Source organism: Balaenoptera ricei, chromosome 12, assembly GCF_028023285.1.
Source record: "Balaenoptera ricei isolate mBalRic1 chromosome 12, mBalRic1.hap2, whole genome shotgun sequence".
NCBI classification, from domain to species: Eukaryota; Metazoa; Chordata; class Mammalia; order Artiodactyla; family Balaenopteridae; genus Balaenoptera; species Balaenoptera ricei.
This window is the reverse complement of record NC_082650.1, coordinates 860,831-883,062: the sequence shown is the minus strand read 5'-3', so window position 1 is coordinate 883,062 and position 22,232 is coordinate 860,831. Positions and strand designations below refer to the sequence as shown.

Here is a 22,232-nt window from a genome sequence, read left to right as displayed (position 1 = left end):
CGGTTTAGACCTCACGCCTTCCTTGCTTCCTCCCTCATGAGACCTTGAGCTGCTGAGGGCAGGACGGCCACACCCCCATTATAACCCAGAGGGTGTTCAAGACCCTGATGCGAGGTGGGTCTGCAGGTGTGTGTGGAGAAATGAGGGCTGGGGGGAGAAGGCCCAGCGTGTTACTCGGGAGATGAAAGGTGGAGAGACACAGGTGCTCCAGGGGGACAGAAGGACAGATGCCCGGTTGGTACCCTTTGAAGGGAGGTGCAAGGAACAGCAGAGAAAAGCATCCTCTGGGCAGGAGCCAGCACAGAGCTGCCCTGGTCTGTGAGGCACTTGATAAAGGGCAGATAGAGCTTCATATTCAGAAAAAATATGACTAGCTTGACAGAAAACTGCTTTCAGCCATTTTTTGTAAAATAACTCAACATGCTCTAAAGCACAGGAACCAATCCAGTAACCTAACTAATGATACTGTCATGTCAGAGCTTCTGGCGAAGGAAGGAAAGGAGTTTCTCTGAGCCCCTTCACATCTCATTTGGAAGGAAGCCCACAGAACAGCCCCCCCGCTGGCCCTCCAGGGACGAGCTGGGATCCCCGCAGCCATGCACGCGGGAGGCTTGGCGAAATCGGAAACTCCTGGGAAACATTAGTGATGTTTGTGGAAGGAGCCACTGTATTTCCAGCAGTGGAAACTGGGCTTTTAATTTAATACATATCTGGGTCCCTAAAGTGCCCAGGAAGATCACTGGGGCTTAATAAATGTGTTTTTAGTGACCTTAAAGTTTTATAATATCACTACCTTGTTTGTTCATAAACCCGTGAAAGAAGGCAGAAACACCATTTTTCACCCACCAGTGTATCACTGCACCTGGCACAGTGCCTAAAAAATCGTAGGCACTTAAATATTGTTGAAAAATAAAATGAGCATATGAATAAATATCATCGAAAACTCTGCATTACCCCATCTAGTTGATAGAAATAAGCATCAGTGAACAAATATTACCTCCTAAGAGAAGCAGAGTAGGTCAGTGCCCAGGGTGCAGGCACACCTGGAGGGTCTGCCTGCCCATCCCCCACCCCCAGTCCTGCGGAGGGTGGGACACAGCTCCCCACCTGCTGCACCGCCTGCCACAGCAGACTTGCCTGGGGCTGTGCCACTGGCCCAGGCTGTCACAATTGACAGCTATGGCCGTGGGTGGCTACATCCGGCTGGGAGGTCGTGAAGACTCAGGTAATTCTTTGAGGTTCACGTGCAGGAGAAATGAGAGACACTGCAGGACAGGACGGAGGGGACAGAGAGCCCGCCTTGTTCAGACAGCTTCCCAGCTCCTAGAGCTCATCCTTCACCACACGCAGCGAGAGCCATTCTGAGGTACTGCAGGGTTCCTGTTCTGAGTATCCGCGATAGACTTCTGGATCTTTATGCAAAAATCTTATTTTTCTTAAAATAGCTAAGAGAGTGTGTTGTTTTTTCTTGTAATGAAATAACCCCGAGTAAAATGCAAGGAATAGTATCTAATCCAGTTACCTAACTACTCCCCAAATCAGTTCCTTTGGTTTTCTTCTTCAATGTAATGGAAAGAGATATCAAAGTAAATAACAATTGACTATTGGCCTTTTGAATTTTATTTTGTAGCCACATTGCATTAATAGATCAAAATTTATAGGAAAATATAACCCCTAATCTAAATTCTAAAAACTAACTATAAACTGTCAACAAGATTACATGTTTCTTCCATTTTCTTTCTATAAAATATGCACAAACTTCTCCCATTTTGTTGACTGCTGTATCCCCAGCCCCTCCAGTGATGTCTTGATCCAGCCACAGTGCTGGATCAAGGGCTCTGATGGTTTTTAGGTATGTGAACCAATTTAGTCCCTATTTTGCTTAAGACATTTTGCAATAGATTTTTGGAATATGTGACCAAAATATACCAATTATACGAATAATTGGTTTTTTCTTTAAGTGTATTAGTCCCTTAAACCATGTAGAAAATAAAAAGTACAGTTATAAGCTGCTGTTACAATAATACAAGCCTTTATAACTGCCTGTGTATTTACCTTTATTTCTCCACACAATTTTGAATTACTGTCTAGTTTCCTTTCATTTCATCTTGCAGGGGACTCACATGAACACTTCTTGCAGGGCAAATAGTGGTCACAAACTCCCTAGCTTTTGTTTATCTGGGAATGTCTTAATTTCTCCCTCACTTTTGAAGGAAAGTTTTGCTGGATACAGGATTCTTGATGACAGTTTTTTCTTTTAGCACTTTGAACAGATCAGCCCAGTCTTCTGGCCTCAAAGTTTCTGATGAGAAATCTGTCGATAGTCTTATTGAGGGTTCCTCGTGACAGATTTCATCTACCAGGTACTTTCTGCTTTCTACTTTCTGCTCTGCCAATTTCCCCGAATCCTCTGTCTTAAGTAATCAAATACAACAGTTTTGGTGCTAGAGCCAGGACTCCAGCTGGTCTCATGGTGAAGAGGCTCTCAGACATTATTTCCACTCTCGTGTGCCCGGGGTTGTGGATCTCATGAAAAGCCTTACTCTGCTTCTGTGTAGAAAGAGGCATTTGGTCCCTAGTATCACTCATCTTGAGAAAAGGTAAAGTCAGAAACCATTGAGGAATTCTGAGCTATTGTGTGTCTTGACAGCAAGTAAGTTAATTACAGCTGACTAATAGAGCCAAGATTTAATTCTGGAGATTTATGTTGCCAGAGATCACAAAAATAGGAAAACAATTTTAAATACAAAAGGACAAACACTCCATCCATGCCATTCTAAGCAGGAAAGTATGAACAAGATAAGAAGATAAGCCAGTATGGAAGGCTTAGGATCCACATCAAGTATAATTTTTTAGACCAGGCACCTGCCATATACCATCTGTGTTCACCAATAAACCACTGAAGACAAAGATTCCGTTTTGGCATACATCAGAAAAAAATGGTAGAGTCACTGCTCTGTCTCAAATATAAGACCTCCTTGTAATATCTTTTCAACATCATGGCATCTTCTACTTTTGATCACCCAAGCCTCAGGCACGGGGTGTTACAAGACTAGGGTGCTGATGTGTAGGTCAGAACAGCAGGAAGAGATGACACATTCTTAGTTTAGAGACAAGAACTTAGGTCATTAAAAATGAATGTGGTTAAAAAAATAAATGCAAATTTTCAGAACTAACAAAACTACATAAAATCCTCACAAAACTACCAAAGCAGCAATTGACAGACAACATCATACCTTGGAGAGTTAGAGTGATTTGTACCAGATGCAATGTTAGCAGTAAATACTGAACTGATTTTGCCGTTTGCTGTACTGTCAGTAGCAGACTTGAGGGCTTAATTCAAACGCACACTGTCCAGAGACCACACGTGGGTTCTCTGCTGAGCGTCTGCTTCTTGACACCACGTCATTTCGTAAAGCCACAAAGTGAGCCAAAGGAAGGACTGAAACTAAGAAAAGTGGGAAAATAAATAAATAAAGGATCCTAGAAATAAAACATAATCAAAACTGAGAGGAAAGGGCTGGAATCCAGACAGAGTAAAATACAAAATTGATACAAACATTATATTTAAAAGAAATGTCAAAAGTATCTTTATGAAATCATCCGTTACCTACATTCATAGTGGAAAAATACAATAATGATCAATCTTTGAGCACTTAGTATATGTAGGGTTCTGTGATAGGCACACAACGAAGCAAGTTTGGGTCAAAAATCAAGGGAGCAATTATTAAGTAAATAATCATTTTTAAAACGGCAAAGGAAATGTTCAGTAAAAACTGTTAAAGCCAATATCTCTATGTGTTTTAATAATTCTCTTCAGCAGCATAGTGACCAACAACATTTAAATTAATTCAACATGTTTAGTAAAATAAACTCTCTACTTGAAAATAATTTGGAAATTTTACTATGTGAATTACTGTCTCTGATCTTAGTGAAATAATATCTTTCCTTTTTTTTCTTCCATCCTCTTTGATACCTTCTCCCATGTCCCCCCTACTTGAAAACCCACCCCAATTATGTTTTCTATACGTCTGTAAGTAGTTATCCATTAAAAGCATCATCGAAACCATTCCCCTAAGGATGAATTCTAGGCACTTCCACAAACATGCCTCTGTGAGTGCCCTTGTACATGTCCCCTGTAGACCTGCTCTGGGATGTGGATCAGGGTCATGAAGGCTGAGTCACAGAGTAGGAGCTGGCATGTTCTGTGCACTTTCCAGAAAGCTGAACCACGGTTGCTCTCACTAATGGTGATGAAACTTACCATAATTTAATAGCTTCATCAGCCCACATTTCTAGTCTCTTAATTTGTAAAACAAGAGGTGTAGACAAAATGACCTCAAATTTCACAAAAGTGATAAATTTACACGTATTTTAAAAATAAAATTGATATCTCAGAATTTGCATTACTACGTACTGTGTTTACCTCTCAACTATATCACATTAATGAGATATATTTGAATAAGCATTCATATATGGAGAATATATACATATATATATCTTTATATACACACACACAGTTGACCCTTGAACAACACAGGAGCCTTGGGGCGCCTCTGTGCAGTCTAAAACCTGCACATAACAGTATAACGTATAGTCGGCCCTCTGTATACATGGTTCCTCCCTATCCATGGTTCTGCATCCGCAAATCCAACCAAACATATCATGTATTTGTACTTACCATCGAAAAACCCATGTATAAATGGACCCGCGCAGTTCAAACCGTGTTGTGCAAGGGTCAACTGTATATATATATATAGCTCTGTATATATACAGTTTCTCATATATATATATATGAGAAAACTCTGAGCACTGAGAGTGGTATAAGCCAGGGTAATTAATGGTAGGCGGGATAAGGTGCGACTATATCTTATAGTTATCTATGTTACATCTTAGTGGTTTAGTAACATAAAGGTTTGTTTCTCCCTTGCATCACAGTTGACTAGGTGGGGGTTGGGAAACTTTACTCACAGGTCATACTTCACTGACCCTGGATTGGGTGACTGGTAACTCACCTGAGTTCTACACCAAGTGGCGACTCTGGAATGTTGACCCTTCTATCATATGGTTCCACCATCTCTGAATTCTTTTCTTTCTTCTGTGCATGGGGCAGAGAGAAGTAGAAAGATTGTGTGGGGCATTTACTGCCAGGCCTGGAATTGGCAAATATTGCTCCCACCCACATACCATTGGACAAATATTTCTCATCGTCCTAATTTCACTGCAGGGAGGCTGAGAAATATAGTTCTTCTGTGTGCTCAGAAATTGGAAATAGCTTGGTAAGCACCTTGCCAATTTCTACCATAGCAGTTCTCCATGGTGTCAAAATGTGCTATGCTCTTTTTTCCAACTATTTGGAGATGCTCACAATGTTAGAATTCAGTTAATAGTCTCCTTGATCATTACTTTCTTGTTTCCATCATAAATTTCCCAAGAGTCTTCATACTACACCAAGCTCATGGAAGCCCATAGAGTTCCAAACCTCACACCAGTCAGAATAGCCATCATCAAAAAGTCTACAAATAATAAATTCTGGAGAGGGTGTGGAGAAAAGGGAACCCTCCTACACTGCTGGTGGGAATGTAAATTGGTGCGGCCACTATAGAGAACAGTATGGAGGTTCCTCAAAAAACTGAAAATAGAGTTACCATATGATCCTGCAATCCCACTCCTGGGCATATATCCAGAGAAAAACATGGTTTGAAAGGATACATGCTCCCCTAATGTTCATGCAGCACTATGCACAATAGCCAAGACATGGAAGCAACCTAAATGTCCATCAGCAGATGAATGGATAAAGAAGATGTGGTACATATATACAATGGAATATTACTCAGCCATAAAAAAGAATGAAATATGCTATTTGCAGCAACATGGATGAACCTGGAGATCACCATACTAAGTGAAGTAAGTCAGACAGAGAAAGACAAATATCATATGATATCGTTTATATGCAGAATCTTAAAAATATGATACAAATGAACTTATTTACAAAACAGAAACAGACTAACAGATTTAGAGAATGAACTTATGGTTACCAGGGGGGAAGGGTGGAGGGGAGGAATAGATTGGGAGTTTGAGATTGACAGGTACACACTGCTATATTTAAAATAGATAACCAACAAGGACCTACTGTAAAAAAAAATTCATTCATTCATTCATTAAATAAACATATATGTATAAAAAAAGATGTGGTCCATATATACAATGGAATATTACTCAGCCATAAAAAGGAACAAAAACAATGCCATTTGCAGCAACATGGATGGACCTAGAGATTGTCATACTGAGTGAAGTAAGTCAGACAGAGAAAGACAAATATCACTTACATGTGGGACCTAAAAAATGATACAAATGAACTTATTTATAAAACAGAAATACAGTCACAGATGTAGAAAACAAACTTATAGTTACCAGGGGGAAAGAAGGGGGGAAGGATAAAGTGGGAGATTGGGATTGACATGTACACACTACTGTGTATAAAATAGATAACTAACGAGAACTTACTGTATAGCACAGGGAACTCTCCTGTAATGACCTATATGGGAAAAGAATCTAAAAAAAGCGTGGATATATGTATATGTATAACTGATTCACTTTGCTGTACACCTGAAACTAACACAACATTGTAAATCAACTATACTCCAATAAAAGTTTTTTAAAAAAATAAGATGAACCCAAAGAGACCCACACCAAGACAAATTATATTAAAATGTCAAGTTAAAGACAATGAGACAATCTTAAAAACAGCAAGAGAAGAACAATTTGTTATGTACAAGGAAAACCCCATAAGACTATCGGCATATTTTTTAGCTGAAGCTCTGCAGTCCAGAATGGAGTGCCACAATATAGCCAAATTGCTGGGGGTGGAGGGGACTTCCACCCAAGAATACTCTTCCCAGAAAAGTTATCATTCAGAATTAAAGGAAAGGTAAAGAGTTTTCCAAAGGAGCAAAAGTTATGAAGTTCATATCCACCGAACCATTCTTACAAGAAATGGTAAAGGGACTTCTTTAAGCTGAAAAGAAAGGGCACTAACTAATAAAAAGAAAACACATGAAGCTAGTATAAAGGTTGAGATTAAAAAGTAGTAAAAATACCTATCATTACAGCAATAAGTTAAGGGATACAAAAGATTAAAATGTGTAAAACGTAACATCAAAAAACACATAAAACATGGGGAAGGGAGAGTAAATATCTTGAGCTTTATAATGTGATCAAACTTAAGTAGCTATCAACCTAAAATAGACTGTTATAGATATAAGTTGTTATATATGTAAGCCTCATGGTAACCAAAAACAAGAACCTATAGTAAATACACAAAAGATAAAGGGATATAAGCATATTGCTAAAGAAAGTCATCAAACCACAAAGAAAGAGAGCAAGAGAAGAAGAAAGAAATAGAAGAAACAGAAACAAGAAACTACAAAAACAGCCAGAAAACAATGAACAAAATGGCAATAAGCATGTATCTATCATTAATTACTTTAAATGTAAATTGACTAAATTTTCCAATGAAAAGACATAGAGTGGCTAAATGGATAAAAGCACAAGATCCATCTATATGCTGCCTATAGGAAATTCACTTTAGATATAAAGATATACACAGACTGAAAGTGAGGGGAGAGAAAAAATGTTTCATGTAAATGGAAATGAAAAGAGAGTATAAGTAGCTATACTTATATCAGATAAAATATAGTTTAAAATAAAGACTATAATAAGAGACTAAGAAGGGTGTTACATAATGGTAAAAGTTGTCATGATAGCCTGTAAGTTTCCTTCCACTTGTAATCATCCAGTTCCTGTGATTCTGGTCATATTTTTCTTCAGCAGGAATAAGATCACGTGCAGAGAGCCTTCAGTGGCTGCGTGCTCTTGTGCGACTGCTGCATTAAGAATCTCACTCTGCATCTACTGAGACGATCCTATAAGGGGTGAATAACCAAAATGTATAAAGAACTCATACAACTCAACAACAGAAAAAACAAACAACCCAATTAAAAAATGGGCAGAGGAGCTGAACAGACATTTTTCCAATGAGGATGCATAGACGGCCAACAGGCACATGAACAGATGGTCAACATCACTGATCAATATCACTAAATCAAAACCACAATGAGAGATCACCTTACACCTGTCAGAATGGCTGTTATCAAAAAGAAAATAGACAGTAAGTGTTGGTGAGGGTGTGGGAAAAGGGAAGACTCGTGCACTGTTGGTGGGAATGTAAATCGGTGCAGCCACTATGGAGAACAGTATGGAGGTTCCTCAACAATTAAAAATAGAACTACCATATGATCCAGCAATCCCACTTCTGGGTATTTAACCAAAGAAAACAAAAACACATATATCGTAAAGATATTTGCACCCCCATGTTTATTGCAGCATTATTTACAATAGCCAAGTAATGGAAACAACTTATGTGTCCGTTGATGGACACATGGATAAATGTTTGTATACATATATATACAAAGGAATATTACTCAGCCATAAAAAAGAAGGAAATCTTGCCATTCGTAACAACATGGATGGACCTGGAGATGATCATACCAAGTGAAGTACGTCAGACAGAGAAAGACAAATACTATAGGATTTCACTTACATGTGGAATCTAAAAAAAAAGGCTCACAGATACAGATGCAGAGAATAGACTGGCGGTTATCAGAGGCAGGTGGTGCAGATGGGAGAGATGAGTGAAAAGGGGTCAGAAGAACTAGCTTGTACCTCCTGGCCACTGTTTGGTTCTGAAAGAGTTAGGGGACGGGATGAAGAGGTTAGCACAGCACTTGCATTTCAGATGATTTCCTCAACCAAATACAAGGCAAAATTATAGCAAAAACAAAAAGTAAAAGAAAATTCTAAGTTGTTAGAATGTTATACGTGATGATCAATTTTTTTCATTTTATGTTGGAGTAGAGCCGATTAACAGTGTTGTGATAGTCTCAGGTGCACAGCAAAGCGACTCAGCCATACATATACATGTATCCATTCTCCCCCAGACTCCCCTCCCATATATGTGATGATTATTGAAAAATTATTTCTCATCATTAATACACTTGAAAATGTAAAATGCCATGATTACAAATGACGGGTTTTAAAATATTAAATGAAATCTCAATAATTGGTTATAAAGTAATAAGGCAAATTTATTCATATTGCCATTACTGCCAGAGCAATTGGCAGTATTATATACCTACCACATGTTACCCAGTCCCTCCGTGGAGGAGCAGTGAGTCCCCAGACCTGATTTATCAAAAGTAAACCACAGACCAGATTATTCAGTTCTTTGGGGGGGAATCTGAGGACTGACCTTATACTCCCCAAAGTGAAATAAAATGGCTGTCGGTTGGGTAAGCAAGTGTTAACTCTTAAGTCATTGCAGTCTGTAAAAACTAAATTTTTGGACAAATACATAGTTTTGTGCACCCAGTGGAAGGAAATAAGAGGGCTGATTAGGCTGTAGAAGTTGAAGGCAGTTTTTCAAGGACTGGCTAAGAAAGGCAAAGTTTAGTGATGCATGATGTAAGAAATACAGTCTTTCACGACGATAAACGTAATCAAGGTTACATGTTACTGGCAACTAATAAGAACTATGACAGCACAAAGAATGGAATCAATTAGGCCCATTGTGGAAATCTGAACATCTTACAGCCAAATCACCCTAGATTCAAAATCACAAAACGATATTTTCCTTCAGGAGATCTCGGCTATGTGCGCACATTTCAAACTGCTTAAATAAATACAACGTGGCCAAATGTTCCCAGGTTCCACAGCTATAAGGAGCAAAACTTAAACGCCAGTAAATGCTAGCTTCAGTGGAAATGGATCCTTTTAAAATGAAAATCCCTTTGCTGTAGGAAAATAGTCTTTGATGGATGCCACATTATTAATCTTTCCACGGAGCTTGGGCAAAGTTCTGACCTGGAATTCAAACAAAGAGGGCAACACGAAAGCCCACTCTGTGTCTTGGGCATCTTGCCCTCTCGCCTCTGGGGTGGTTTCTTTATAGGGTTTTGAAAGTGCTAAGTTCTTTTCACTATTTTTACCTACTAGGGAACCTAGTAATCACTAGGAAGGGGGCCAAGGAGGAATTGCAGGTGGGGTGTGGGACAGGGCACAGTCAAGTCAGAATGGATTTTCCACAGAGCAGATGCCTTTCCCTTGTGCACCACAAATTCTGTACCTAACACATAGTTATGAGGATGCAAAAAATGGCTTCTGGAAATCCAACCTTCTGAAGGGCAGAAACGAATGTTGAATCCAGTGGTCTGAAGCAGCAGGTACTATAAGTGTCACAGCACGTGACAGCACACCGGGCCATGTGGCAGCCAGGCCGTGTCACACCCTGTCTCTCCTCATCACAGTCTCTCATGCCCCACAGGACAGCACCGACGTCCTCACCCCGTCTATCTGCCTGTGTGGACTTCCGTAGTTAGTAAGACAGAGTTTCCTCACGCCAGAGATGGAGATCCTTTGTTGGTTTGCTTTGAGGAAATAGACCCCCGGGGAAATCTTTTCTGCAAAAGCCACACAATTGCCCAGCATCGTCACAGCCTGCGTCCTGAGACAGGTGCCCCTATTGTAAACTGTGCTCATCCACGTAGCGGCAGACACACCCCACTCGCTCCAGCCCGGTGGAGGGCTGACTTCCCACGGATCTAGAGGAATAAAGAGACGTGAACGCAGACGGGCTCCAGGTCCCCCGTTCTCTCAGGTGTGAAGGGTGCTCTGGCTTGGGGAGGCCGCAGTGACTCGCAGAAGTTACAGCCCGAGCCCGTCCCTGGGGCCACGGGCAGAGGACGCCTCCAGGGAGGGCCGGCCCCTGCGGCTGTGCCACTTCACCCCTTCTGGTCCTCGATTCCGGAGATGCGGCTGCCCGACCCAGGTGAGCTTAGTGCAGGCGGGCAGGACCTCACAGAGCCTGAGGGGTGTGTGTGTGTGTGTGTGTGTGTGTGTGTGTGTGTGTGTGTGTGTGAGAGAGAGAGAGAGAGAGAGGGATGAGAGACGGACGGGGTGGAGGGGAGATTGGGTATAGGCTTGCTTCACTCAGCAGGCGTCCGTCCGGGGCCCCAGCGCTGGGGAGAAGAGCACTAGGGGCGCACGGCGCAGAATGTAACCTGGTCACCGTATAAACCACAAGCCCCTGATGACCTCCCTCTGACCCGTGAACCCCTGGGACTGGGAGCCGCTGTGCGGCTCGGCGTTGAGGCCAGTCCTGGCCCCACAGAAGCACAGTAAGTGCTCAGTCGAAGGCTGACGAGAAAGCCCCCACGGGGGCATCCTGGTGCGGGGAAGAGCTCTGGGAACCCCGCTGAACGGGGTCGGGAGGCCTGCTTGGTGCCGGGTCGTGTGGCCCTCAAGCTCACAAGTCCACGCCCCGAGCCCAGCGCCCAGGTCGACCGTGTTTGCAGAGCGGACTTTAAAGATTCGGCTGAAATGAGGCCATCAGGGTGGCTCTAATCCAATCCTCCTGGCATCCTTGTAAGAAGAGGCAGTTGGGCACCGAGAGGCACCAGGGAAGCCTGTGCACACAGACTGCACGAGGATGCAGGAGAGGGTGGCCGTCTGCGAGCCCAGGACAGTCCTCCGGAGACGCCAGCCCTGCCCCCGCCCGGGTCTGGCACTTCCACCTCCAGAACCCTGAGGAATAAGTGTCTGTGGTTCGAGGGCCCCAGTTCGCAGCCCCTGACAGGCCACCACGAAGTCCACTTCTGCCCCAAGACCGTCAGCGACCAGCCACATGACCACAGACAGCATCCACACTTCTCCCCCGGGTGTCCTCATCCATCACGGGGAGGCCTCCGCGTGCCTGTCCTTGTATTTGAGGGTAAAATCTGACAGCTAACGTGAAATACTTCGAAAATTCAGAGGAGCTGTTGAAACACAAGGCGCTGCTCCTCGCACCACGACGGTCTGCGGAAACTGCAGCTAAACCTAGACACCCTCTCCTCTCGACTTCTTGCTTGTCGCTTACCCATCCTCCCCGCTTTAAACCTCACTCCGCATCGGCTGGTTTTGTTGTTGTTGTTTGTTCTAACAAGGTCAACACTGCCAGTTCCTTCTCGTTTCCAAGGGGAATCTGATGCTTCTCATCGTTCAGGATGCCGTCCCAACGCCTGGTTTTCTCTTCCAAGAATGAGAAACATCTAACGGGAGACGCAGGCCAGCAGAGCGCGTGAATGGTGCCAGGGTGCAGGCACAAGCCACAGAGGACGAGTGAATGGGTCCAGGGAAGAGCGCTCACTCCCGCCCAAAGCCACGAGGAAAACACTGGCTTTGAGCTGGGCCTTGAAAACGGAAAAACAAACAAGCAAACACAAGGCGCAAACCAGGAAAAGGGGACAGAAAGATCAAGGGCACGGTAAGGGGATGATCCTGAAAGGCTTCCAGAGATGGAGAACAGTCTCGCGTCCCCTGAGCAAACGGCTGGTGTGGAGACAGAATAAGGAAGCCGGGGTCAGAGCAGACAGAGCGCCAGCCTCCAGGCCAGAGAATGACCAGGACTGAATTTGGGAGAAGTACCCTGCTTTTCAACAATTAAGGTAAAAGCTCTTTAAAATTACGCTGACACAACGTACAGTTTTCTGAGATTTCACAGTGCTAAGCATTAGACGCAACATCTTAGAATCTATCCAAGGTACCAAGGGGTCAAACATGCCCATGGATTATTTATAATAAGATCAACGCCCTACTCACCAGCCACCTTCATCTTTGAGAAATACCATCGCTTTAGTAGAATTTAGGGAGCTTTTGTTATATGCTTGATGAAGTTAGAAGCCAGGGACGTGCAGAGGGAAAAACTGGGCTCTCAAGGTTCCCACAACCCAGCCCAGGAGACAACCACCTTCCCACCCAGAGAACTAGAAAACAAACCAGCCTCAGGTGCTAAAATGAGGATCTCAGAAACGAGCCAGGGAAGCCGAGGGTAGGAGGGACGGAGGGGCTCATGCCGGGAAGAGGGGAAGGGCTTGGAGAAGGCATGGCCTTGGACTTGAACCTGACAGGTGGAGGGAACCCCATCTCCACCCCATTCACTGTCACCCCCCAAGCCCGTGACAGATCTGTGTGCGGGATGTGTCAGGATCTTTCAGCGGGAAGCACCCCAGACACCCCCATACTCTGTTATCGCCAGAAAGTACTGTCCTCAGTCTCTCCCTAAAGAGAGAGACTCTGTTATCACCAGAAAGTACTGTCCTCAGTCTCTCCCTAAAGAGAGAGACTCTGTTACCGCCAGAAAGTACTGTCCTCAGTCTCTCCCTAAAGAGGCAGGACATCTCACAATGACTTCTCCAACAGAGAACATCCCAGACGCACCCAAATCCAGTCAACACTGGTGCAGAGCAGTGACGCTCGACCCTGCTTCCTGTTCTCCCAAAACTGTATCCAAATCCCACCTTTGCTCTGAATAAATTACGATGTCGGTGGGAAACACTATCAGTCTTACAGAATAGTAAATGCCACAAAGGCTAACAAAACACTTAAGTTTTTAAATTAATCACTCTTTAGCATCCTTAAGGGAAGTGTTCCGGATAGTACATCTCCCCAGACAGAATTTGAAACTACCGTTACCAAGAAATTCGAGTTATTTAGAAATGGACTATGGAAGCTGAAACAGTAGGACTCAAGTTCACAGTGGGAGGGAACCGGTAAGCCCACACGCAGAGGCGGGGGAGGCACGGCGGGAGCCGAGGGGTGCGGAGCCCGGGCCCTCGGGGGTCGCCTCACGGGCTCCCCCGGACGCAGGGCGGCAGGACACGTGACGCTGCGATTCAGGCTTGAGTCGTTCCGGCTCCTCCTGCTTCCTGAGTGACCACACGTAACGTACCAGGAATTACGTTATCGGCTCACGACTTCAAGTCTCAAGTCCCGGGGAGGACACTCTTCCCCTCTGGTCACTTCTCGGCAGAAAAGGGACCTGCAGGTTCCTCTCGACCCCGAAGCCTGGGAGAGTCGCCTCCCCCGGTGGTTCTCAGCCTTGAGCAGATGCGAGGCCTCAGGGTCTCCTTGAGCAGACCGAGGCCCCCACCTTCTAACGCAGTGCGGGGCCCGTGTCTCTGACAAGCCCCGGAGATGCTGATGCCGCCAGCCCGGGGACCACGCTCTGGGGACAACCGGCCCCACTCAGCTAACCGGATGACATGCTGCAGCCGGGACGGGACGCCACGCCAGGCCCTCCCAGAGCCCCTGCCGCCCGCAGCCCGGGCTTCTCTGCCCCGCGGCTCGGACACCGCCTTCCGTTCCGCCGCAGACACAGGCGGCCTGGCCGCGGGCTTGCGGAAGAGCAGTGGGTGGCAGCCCTGGCCCATCCCAGCCGGACGTCACGTGAGGGCGTTGCAGGACACTGGCTGCAGCGCCAGCCCGCGACCCCCGAGGCCCTGACCGCTGGCCTCCTGTCTCCACGCTCTCATTCACTCGCGTTTTCTCTGCCGACGGCAAACCAGACATGGAATGTTTTGGAAAGCTATGAGGCAGTTCACAGCACCCCCAAAAAAGGCAGGCCGATCAGACCCCGGGAGCCCTGGGGATGCCGGAGCCAAGGGAACGGCAGCGTCGCCAGGAGCACCGCAGGGGCCGGGATACTCACTAGGAGCTGCTGTCGCGGCTGAGAGGCGCTGGTAGGCCTGTGGAGGTCGCTGTCCCAGCGGAGCCGGCAGGCGGCCTTCGTGCAGGTCGCGTCCCCACCAGGTCCTGCCCCGGCGTCTCCCAGCCGGGCCCTCTGTGAGGTGGACGCCTGCCGGGGCCCCTCACACCCATCCCCCGGACGTTGGGCCTGGGGAAACCTCTACTTACAGTTTAGTGACCACAGAGTCGTCCACCCAAGTGGATGGTCGCTTCCTGGAGCACAGAGGACAGGATCTGCAATCTGAGCGCCCACCACCCATCCAGCCTCACACACCTGGAGGTTCCAACGACACCTGCTGACGACGGCGGACGCACAGAACAGGGAGACGATCAAACGGGGCCCGTTAGACGCTGTCCTGTGAAATGAGGTCTGACAAGTGAACTGGCTTCTGAGTTTCTGTGAAGATTTCTAGAAGGAGAGGGACGGGGAGGGGGAGATTCTCCTGGAAATCGCCTACTTCTCTCTCCCTCCCTCTCTGTCTCTCTGTGTCTCTGTCTCTCTCTGTCTCCATTTCTCTCTCTGTCTCTCTTTTTCTCTCTCTGCCTCTGCTCCCACACACACACACACACACACACACACACACACGTTTACCATGTGAAGCGTTAGGCGTGACTCCACACCCCACAAGCTGCTCCCCGAGGGTGGGACCCCCTACCCAGGACTGACCCCAAGGCGCATCCGTCCCACCTCCTCTCGGGGGAAGTGTTTGGGGCACACCTAGCCTGTGACGGGTTTTGGCCGAGTGTCTCCTGGGAGTCTCTCGCTCTGAGAGCTGGGGTCTAAGCCTGCAGCCCGGCGTTGGGGAACGGTCCACAGTCAACAGGGACAAACCAGTGAGAAACCAGGATTTAGGACTCACAGCCCCACAGCTAAACAATCTGCTGCAAACTGAATTAATGTTGCTGAGGAAGCTGAGACCTAACCCATCAAGTCCCTGTCTAGCACCCTGCTAATTAATGCAATACAAGAGGGAAAACTGTATTCTTTGGTTACTAAGTAAAGGTCAATGTAGGAAAAAATGTGCATTTAGTCAAATCAGATAGCATCTATGATAATGTTCCTTCCTTGTCTCCTGTAACTGTTCACAAAGACCTGCTGTGATATCTCAGGGCTGCAGCCGGTGGGACCCTGACTGTCCACACTCGCGGCTAAGCGGCCTGTCCTTCATAAGCTCTCTCTGTAGACAATCCTCTGTCCTTTCAAGTGAATTTTATCAGGATCCCTCTCAGCCTCCAGTTCCATTTAGTCCATGCCTTGAATCAACCAGGGATCATTTAACCAGTGCAGACACGTGGGCCCTGCTCACGCATGAATGCGGGGTAGTGGGGTGGGAGCCGATACTGGTGATTTAACACTCCCCACGCCCCGTCTCACCTGGATGCCCATCTCTGTCTCTGCTGTCGGCCCTGCCCAGCCATTCACATCCTGTCCTGGGCTCAGGAAGGAGCAGAGGTCCTGGGTCCCCAGGCCGAGGTGATCACCTCTCCACCTCTGTGAACTGGGCCTCCTCTGACCTCAAGGGCCCAGACTGGACAGCAGGTAAGTCCAGGCGCTGGGATGGAGGGGCCGGCCCCCCGCAGCCCGGGTTCCTAGGGTTGGGATCCCTTTGTAACCTGTGGTCCTTTCTCTCCCGCACATGGATCTGAGGAGCTGAGCTGTTGGTGCCTGACCCTGCGTCTGTCCAGGTGCCTTTGGGGCAATAGGAGGCCACGGAGGAAGCAGGGTCTCACCTAAGGCTCAGCTCAGGCCCCACCGCTGACAAAAAGGAGACTCCTCTCTGTAAAGACTAAGAAGGAAAACGTTGATTGAATGAAGCATGGGCTGGTCAGTGCCCTTCCCCAGCTCCACCGCCTGCGCCAGCCCCCAGGCTTGGACCAGCCGGCGCCCCCAGCCCTGAGCACCGGTCCGAGAACCAGCCCTGCTGCCTCCTGCTGGACACGTGGGCTTTCCGTGTCTACGAGCTTTACCTGGGCCTCAGCAGACGCTTTCCTCCTATGCCTTCCTGGTCTCTCTCCACTCGAAAAAGACAAACAGTGGAAAGGTCCTCACAGCCCTCTAAAGTGGTCAAGGCTATTTCTAGCCACCCCTTTAAACTGGGGGGAAGAGGTGTCCCCACACGGAGGAGTCACCAGCCTGCTGCTCCCTTAGACCCTCGCCCCTCTCTGGGACCCTCCCCCTCTCTGGGACCCTCCCCCCTCCCTGGGACCCTCCCCCTCTCTGGGACCCTCCCCCCTCTCTGGGACCCTCCCCCCTCTCTGGGACCCTTCCCCCTCTCTATTTCTGCTCTAGTGGGTGGCCTGGGTTCAGGACTAGGGTGGGCGCTCCATTTGCTTGCTTGGCTGGGGGGCCAGTAGCAAAGCAGGGAAGACCCACGCGGAACACCTGCTGAGACAGGGGAGAGAGAGGGACACAGACGGTTCAACCAGTTCTCGTGGGTCAACAGGAGGCACAAAGAGGGAGCCGGGTTCCTGGGGAAGGTCTCGGGCAGGAGACCGGATGGGTCAGGAGGAGGGGTTGGTGTCTCCCAGCAGACAGGATGCATCAAGTGCACCAGGCAGAGCAAGGGCCAGGGTCACTGCGCTGGAGGCGATGGAGCCCCGGGGGAGATGAGGCCATGGCCGAGACCAGCCCAGTGACCCAGCTGCCCAGAGAAGGCAGGTGTGGGGACGGGCCTGTGCCCATCATGGGGGAGCAGACACAGGGACAGATGCCCTGAAGAGCCCTTGATTCCCAGGAGCCCCCGGACCTTAGCGCCTGGCCACTGCAGGTCTCCACACACGAGTGTTGGGGGCAGGTGTGGGGTGGAGCCCTGATGCCCTTTGGAGCTGGGTCTCAGAGGATGAAGTGTCTGATGAGAATCTGTGCCCCAAGCCCCTCAGCCTGTGAGGACTCCGCCCGCCACTGTGCCAGGACAGAGCAGAGGATGCAGTCAGGATGCCCAGCTGGAATCCTGCACCCATAGCACAGCCCAACCAGGAGGAGGAGGCCAATGGCAGTGCCTTAGGTCCATGGGGTTTGAAGGTCCAGAATCCGGACTCAGGGACCTGCTGTGTCCTGAAGGGAAGGAAGAACGCTACTCCTCAGCTCCCCAGATGATGAGCCGTGAGACCCCTGAAGAATCCTGAGAGGCCTGGCCACACTCAAGGACAGTCACGGGGCTCCCTCCCACCGCCAGGAGGGGCACAGCCTGGCCTGAGTGCCCACGATGGCCTCTGGGGAAGCCGGAGCTGCAACCTCCCCTCCCGCTCCATGAGGTCCGGCCCTGGGGTGCCTTGCTGTCGACAGGGTGTGGGTTAGAGCCAGCCGTTGATGCTCCCTCCTTCCCTGGACACTGCCTCTGTCTCCCCCAGATGTCCAGGCCACCATCCCTGGGATCTGTGACTTGTGTCCTCCATGCCCTTGCACCGTGGAATCTTGGAAATTCTTGGGAATTTTGAAAAACCTCAAAAGGATGCTCAATTTGAGGAAAAGGAGTCCGTAAAAGAGAGTGAGAAACAGGAAGGCAGCAGGGATACTGAGAGTCCTGTACTGTCAGACAAGGCAGGAAGATGTTTAAAGGCAGACGGAGAAGTAACGGGGCCAAAGTTACAGGGAGTAAGTTAGAGTCTGAAGGATCCACTGGATTCGGCAATTAGGAGACCCGGTGAGCTTTGCCAAAGCAGTTTCAGAGACACTGCAAAGCATCGTCCAGGCTCACACGTGTTAAAGAATGGACACAAAACACATACAAGACAGAGGACCAGCACCTGTCATATGCAAAGGGCTTTTACAAATAAAAAAGAAAAGTGAACACTCCAATAGAAAAATGGAGGGAAAATAAAAACATGAGCAGGATATTGACAAAAGAGGAAACATGAAAGACCACGATAGTAGCCCCATGGCAGATACGCCATGACCCCTCTAACGGGTGAGGAAACAGGCACGGAGCAGTGTAATGACTAACCATGGTTTTTGTGTGGATTAAATGAAGCAACCCCTCGGAAGCGCTTAGAGCAGGGGCCCAATCCCCGGGCCGCAAGGCAGGAGGTGAGCAGCAGACAAGAGAGCTAAGCGTCATCTGCCGCTCCCCATCGCTCCCCATGGCTCGCGTTACCGCCTGAACCAAACCTCCCATCGCTCGCGTTACAGCCTGAACCATCCCCCTCGCCCCGACCCCGTCCGTGGAAAAATTGTCTCCCATGAAACTGGTCCCTGGTGCCAAAAAGGTTGGGGACCGCTGGCTTAGAGTTTCATCATCTGACGTGTTGTATGCACACAAAAACCCTTTATTTTATTCACTCAGCTTCTATCACTGAGTCCCAGGACGCCTGTGTGCCCTTGGTCACACTTGGCCACACATACTGCACATGGGTCTTCCCTCTGGGGCTCGGCGCCGTCTGGCTTCTCGCCTCTGACGTGGGCCTCCCAGAGTGGGGATCACACGCTCTGTCCGTGAATGAACCTGCTTCTTCCACACAACATGGTATCGGCCGGTGGGGGTCACCCCCTGGCTGTGGCTACAGCCACATTGCACTTTTCTCTGCCTGACTACGCACCACGTATCCATCCATCCCCTCAGTTACGGGCATCGGGTTGTCACCAGTCTGAGTCTGTTATGAAGAAAGCCGCTATGAACATTCTCGTGCATGTCTTTTGTGGACCCGTTTACTCATTTCTCATAGTCATACTTAGGAATGCAATTGTGGGATCATAGGATGGGCATATTGTAAATTTAGTAATTATGGCTGAAGAATGTTCCCAGTGAAGGTTGAACCACTTTCTATTGCCACAGTGAAGGGTGGGAGGTGCTGCCACATCCCTGCCAGGAAGCAGAATTTTCAGTCTCCTCGGTCTCAGACACTCTGGTGAGTGTGAGTTCTCCTTCGTTGTGGGCTTAATTCACATCTTCTCAATAACTAGTGATCTTGACCACCTCCTCGTGCTCAGAGGCTTTGGGGATCCTTTTCTGTGAAATCCCTCTGCAATCAACTCTCAGATTTTAAATTGGCTTGTTTTTTGCTGATTGAGTTGTAGGGGTTCTTTACTGTGGATACAAATGAAGGGCTCCCATGTTTTCACTTTCTTAATGCTGTCACCTGATGAATAGACGTCCTTAATTTTGATTATGTCCAGTTTTAAAATTATTTTTATATTTTTAATTCTTTTTAGTATTTTCGTGGGCTCCTAAGAGATATTTGCCTCCTGAAGACCATGAAGATATTTACAAGAAGAATTTCTAGAAGAAGGTGGTTAAATTTGACTTGACAAAGATGGGAGGAATCAGCGGGAGACAAAATGAGTAAGACGTCTTCTTTTCACTTTACTTATTTACTTTCTCACTCTTCCAATTAATTAATCACAGGAGGAAATATTGGTCTAAAAGATAACCACACTCCTAAACACTCTTAAAAACCAGAGTGTTTAGGAGAACACAGATTTTGCACAGGGGAAGGGGGCCAAGGGAATTAAAAGCAGAATCTCTTTCATCTAAGAAAGAGAAGTACCCTGCACATAAAAATTCCCAGGAAAACAGACTGTCTCCATGCCCAGGATGCCAATTTTAAGGAAATGATTTATGCAGGTCTTATAAAAAAATGCTCAATCGAAGGACATGAGTTCAAGTGACTTCTCCAGCCTGGCATAAACAACCACGCCTCCCGCCAAGGAAGCTCGGCCAGCCCAGGCCGTGACATTCCGATGTGGACGAGTCATGGTGATCAGCCCAGCTTCAGGATTTATACCAAATTCTGCCTCTGGACTTTCTTTTCTCTCCAAATCCCGGAGAATGCATTCTACTATGATTGTTTTGTTGTAAAAGGAATGACTTGGATTTCTGGTGAGGAAAATCTGAACAGGCAGTTAATGTTACTAAAAAGTTTCTGCTCTGATCACAGCCCACATTCCAGCACAGAGAGAGCGAGTGATTGTTCTTTTCATTAAATCAACATCAAACTGTCCCTGTTGTCAGATCCTTCCTCACCAAAAACCAAAGATAAATGTATGAAGAGATCTTAGGGCATTTTAATATTGTCTTTGGGGAGATGCAAGGCACTTCGAATCAAAACTGCTTTTTTTCTTTTTCCTTATTTTTCACTAATAGCATTTATTAGAAAAACACTTCAGAAAAGGAAGTCTCACTATGACATTAAAACATCTTTTTATATATTCAAAACGCATACTATCAATGCATCCCCACCTTTTAAATTTAAAAAAAAAAAGATTATTTTTTTCATATCATGTTAGATAACAACAAACATATAATTGTAAGATGTTCTTAACCTCCCTCTTTCCTGCTGTCACTTCTCACCGATGTCCCCACTTTTTACAATTAGGACTTTCTTCTCGCTCTTTTTTCCGTTAAACAAACCTGGTTTTAATTCTGCTGACTCTGTCACTCATTCTCGCGGCAGTGACTTGAGCGAATCCCATGATGTGGCACGTTCCCGAGTCTGTGTCTGTAGGTGAGTCACAGGCTTCCTGACGGTGCTTCACTAACCTTCACACGTCACTGGCCTGATCGTGAGCCCCTGCGCTGCTCTTCTGTCAAACATGCCTCGCTTCCCTCTTCCCATCTGGCCCCCTGTGTGCCAACAAGAAGACGGTCCCCATAGGAGCCTTGGCCGCTGCACCCAGAGCCTCCCAGCTGCCCTCACCTGTTCATCAGAGCCACTGCTGTCTGCTCACCGCCGCCCTCTCGGCCACAACCTCTGCCCCCTTCCTGGATAAATCAGTGTCCACAGGGACAGGCAGCCCAAGCCCGCTCGCCTCAGCTGAGCCGGCCTGCCAGCCCCCAGCAGCCCTCAGCCTCTACTCTTCCAGACACGCGTGGTCCTTGGGGTCACCCAAAGTTTCACCTGTGTGGTCACGAGATGAAGAGTTGGCTAACTGGTCACAACTTCCCTCCTTCCTCCCGAACTGTCTGACGGCTCCGGTTTCATTGGCTCCTAAGAATGCTCACGGTGGACGAGCTGTGTAGTGAGGGCTCTCCAGAGAAGAGAACCAGCAGGAGACTGATCCAGCCATCTAGCATCTATCTATCTATCTATCTGTCTGTCTATGTATCTATCTATCTACCTACCTGTCTATCCATCTATCATCTACCTGTCTATCCACCTATCATCTATCCATCTATCATCTATCTATTATCAATCTATCTATCTATCATCTATTTATCTATCATCTATCTATTATCAATCTATCTATCTATCATCTATCTATCTGTCTATCTGTCTATCTATGGATCTATCTACCTACCTACCTGTCTATCCATCTATCATCTACCTGTCTATCCACCTATCATCTGTCTATCCATCTATCATCTATCTATTATCAATCTATCTATCATCTATTTATCTATCATCTACCTATTATCAATCTATCTATCATCTATTTATCTATCATCTATCTATTATCAATCTATCTATCATCTATCTATCTATCTATCTATCTATCTATCCATCTATCAGTCTATCCAGAGAGATTTATTTTAAGGAATCGGTTCACAAGACTGTGAGGGTTGGCAGGTCTGAAATCTCCGGGGAAGACCTATGGACTAAAGACCCAGAGACGTATTGTGCTCAAGTCTTGAGTCCTGGAAACTCAGGCAAGGTTTCCCTTCACCATCTGGAGG

At 47.0% G+C, this 22,232-nt stretch overlaps 1 pseudogene; it reads right to left on the bottom strand.

The window, feature by feature from the left end:
• The window catches only part of LOC132376392 (vacuolar protein sorting-associated protein VTA1 homolog), a 55,648-nt pseudogene extending 42,923 nt beyond the window's left edge, over positions 1-12,725 (bottom strand).
• Between the last annotated feature and the right edge of the window lie 9,507 nt (positions 12,726-22,232).